Below are 3,739 nucleotides of genomic sequence, written 5' to 3' on the forward strand. Positions count from 1 at the left end.
ATTGTATACGGTATGTGCATATGCTGATTCTGGGCGTATGTTGGAGCACATACCGGGACTACCGGATTTGGTATTATTTTGAATGAATGACGTGTCGGTTATTCGTGTCTCTAGATGTGGGATAACACGTGGCACGCTCTACAGCAAGCACGTGTTAACTCTCATCTGGGTGATAATGACCGGCGGTTCGTTTAAAATAGTATCAAATTGGGCGGTTCTCACACCCCCTTCTCCATCTTCTTCTTCTCTCCATGGGAATAATCTCTCCTCTTATACTACGTGGTAGCTGGTGCTGATTTGTTGTAAGAGAAATGTACTGTTAGCTGACTGTTGGTTCGTAGTTGATGCTGATTTGGTGTAAGAGAAAAATATTGCTGGTTGGCTAACAAACTAGCTGAACAGAGCGATTATACCTAGTGTTGTCGAAAGATTGTGCTAAACTTACCGTGCTTTCTTCAGTCCTTTCGAAAAAAAAAGTGTTGTGGAGACATTACAGAGCTAGTTAACTAGTCTGTATACTGATGTGCATGTTGTCATCAAGTTTATATATGCTCGAGCTGGATACTGAGCATTGGTCATGGTATGAGCTCGTTTGCGAAATTCTTTGAGTCCTCAGCTCGGCACAGGTGCTGCATCTATAAACCAACCGCGGTTTCAGATGATGCAGGCACACTCTTGACTCTTTTATGCTTGCTTTCTTCGCTCTCACGTTGGCCGCAGTTCTCAACGCCAATGAACTCGTTTCTTCCTCGTGCTGTTATCATGTCCTGTGGGTGTGTGTGTGGTAGACAGACGGCCGGACAGGGATGGATGCATGGGAACAAGGCCTCTATATTATATGGTCAAGGTCAATGAGTCGGCGGTCGCCAGTCCAAGTTTTTGACCAGGTTCATTGAAGGGAATCAAAAACGCCAAAGAAAAGAAAGGGAAATCACAACTTGTAATCATGGTAAATTGCTCAAAACTCAAATAAAATAGACATGGGAATGAAAGCGACTCCCGGATTGCTGCTGTCTCGTGGCGTGGCGCGGATGCTGCTGGCATATAGTATATTCTATTGTTATTGTAGCTAGCTGCAAGATATAGATAGCAAGCAAGCAGTGGCATGGCAACGAACATATTTTGCATGTGCTCGTCGTCATCTTCGTCGCCGGCCGGTGAGACCATTCATCCGTGGCAGATTGGCCAGAATTATTGGCCGCCGGTCAGGTGTGGCGTTACGGCGTGCGGCCATGGTTATCCGGATGATGCTGGCCGGGTGAACGGATGACGGACGGACGGCTAAAGGTTGTTTAGAGCAGGGCCCCAACTCCTTCAAAAATAGCTTTGGCTCCGGTTGTTTTGGTGGAGCGACTTCTCTGATGGAGCTGAAGTCGTTTTGGATAATATTTGGCAAAATAGCTTCACCATGTGTTTCATGAGTGGATTGAGGGTCAAATGTCCAATATACCCTTAACAATTATTTTTTATTTTTTCTCTCATTTCACTATTTCCTTCCATTCTTCTCTATTTGTTTCCTCTCCCGTGCAGCTCCTTCCACCGGCGGGGCCTCCTCCCCAATCACCGGCGCCAACTCCGCCTACCTCCACCCACGCCTCCTTCCGCAGCTGGCGGCATCCGCTAGCGCCACCACCTCTTGGTCTCCATCCGCCCCTCCTCACAACACTGGCGGTCTCTGCCCGCCCTTCTCTCACCGGCTAGTGTCGCCGCCTCCCGGTCTCCACCCGCCCCTCCTCTTCCCACCGGCCAGCGCCGCCACCTCCCTTGCTCCGCTCGCGTGGGAAGCCGCTGGCCTTCGCCCATGCCTCCTCCCGGCGGCCTAGCCTCGGCCCGTGCTCTCACGGCCCCTCACGAGGACAAGGAGGTCCAACAGGTGGAAGGAGCTCCATAGAGCCGCTTGGAGCCATGTTTTCGTGACTCCGCCCCCTGTGTAAGCCGCAACTGGCTCTAGGTGCAGGTGCGGCCGGAGTTGGTGGAAAATCCACCATTTGGCAGGGCTCCGGGTGAAGCCGCTGCCATAGCTGTTCTTGGAGCCCTGCCAAAGGGGCTCTAAGTTGGCTACGCCTGCATGCAACGTGACTGTCTGGTGGCTCCTATGAAAAGTATGTGTAGGTTTTCTATTTACATTATAAATTAATTTATTTATTTCATTATAGGCTTGAGACGTCAACATCCACGATGGTGTCTAGATATTTTTCATATTGATTACTCATTTTTTCTGGATTAATGTTGATCTGTTCATGAAGAAAGCTGTGCCTTCATTTACTCCATTGAGAACCTAGCAACGAGTCTTCGATATATGGGATGAGATGTTGAAAGAAAGGAAGAGGCCGGAAGTGTATATGATGATTCGTTCAACTGAAGAGGAACTTATCTAACTGACATATATATGGGTCCAACCATCACGAGTCCACGTGTCAGTGGGACTATTTCCCTTGACATCTCATGAAAGAAACGACTTCTCAGTGCAGGGTGCTTATGGTCAGAGCCCACGAGAAGTTTGTTGATGCTCATTTAATTCTTGGGGTACTCTACTAGTTTGTCACACAAAGTGCCGGCTATATATACATGCACTGCACTGTCATTTTACCATCTTATAAGAAAAGGGCAACTTACGAGCTAGCTAGCTATTGCGATCTTATTTGGTCCCATTACTTTCATCTCAGCAACTCCAGTTTCTCTAACACTCTCATCAGTGTTCTAGTAGTATTCACTAAAGCAAACAGGGCAGTTGGAGTCGACCTTTAGGATTATTGATTGAACCCTAGTTCATAACCATTTTAAGCAACATTCACGCTTTCCGACATATATAGAATCCCTTTTGTTCATAACCATTTTAAGCAATATTCAACATATATATAATCCACTGGAAGGGTTAGGTACATAGGATATGTATTGATAGTTATTTTTATATTTTGTTTAAATTATAGGAAGTACTCCATATTCAGAAAAAAAAATAGCACTAGAAAGTGGCTAATGGAAGATGGGGTCCATGTAAAGGCAGTTGGTAAGATGATGCTTGAAAACTCCATAATTATTCTATTATGCTTAAAAATTATTTTCTAGTGAAAACTAGGGATTACACATGTGCTTGTGTTGACTGTTTCAAAGAGTTGGTCCACACATTTATGACAGACAAACTTGAACATACTTATATTAATTTTCAGTGAAAGTTGAAATAGATATATTATTATATCCAAGTATATTTAAGACGGTTTGATCCAACAGATCAATTATACCTTTCTTGTATGAAATTTGTTAATGATGATGTGTGATAAAAGAGTATGTTTAATAAATTATAACTAGCGATACGGTTTGTGTGAATTCAAGAATATAGTGGACCTCTCTTAGAGCACAAATGAGATATACTTTTATAATAAGAATTAATTTGTTTTTTCTACTTCTTGAAGAAGTGCATATTGTCTATCATAAATCTCCTTTTTCAATGAAAAGTAGCAATATGTGCTAGCATGTGCTTGTGTTTGGCTTGTATTGCTGAGAGATCACATAAGGTATACAAGATTTTATAATTTAGCTGATTATTATCTATGCATGGCAATCGATGTGCTATGTGATGCTCTTGGTCCCTCTTCCTTAATTTGCTAGCATAAGATTCCTAATGACAGTAAAATAGAGGCAGTTAATATTTCATAGTAATTAATATGTTAACATGCATCTTGCAAGCACATGTACAGACGACATTGTAGAGCAACTTGTTCTATTGTTCTATTGTCACAGA

The 3,739-nt window shown here is 43.5% G+C and overlaps 1 long non-coding RNA gene across 1 annotated transcript; it reads left to right on the forward strand.

Moving 5' to 3' along the window:
• The first annotated feature begins 1,110 nt into the window (after positions 1 to 1,110).
• On the forward strand, positions 1,111 to 3,400 carry LOC120666718. Its single transcript, XR_005671844.1, has 2 exons — positions 1,111 to 2,102; positions 2,247 to 3,400. It is a non-coding gene; the product is annotated as an uncharacterized LOC120666718 (long non-coding RNA).
• Positions 3,401 to 3,739: the final 339 nt, after the last annotated feature.

This window comes from Panicum virgatum, chromosome 3N (assembly GCF_016808335.1).
Source record: "Panicum virgatum strain AP13 chromosome 3N, P.virgatum_v5, whole genome shotgun sequence".
NCBI lineage: Eukaryota > Viridiplantae > Streptophyta > Magnoliopsida > Poales > Poaceae > Panicum > Panicum virgatum.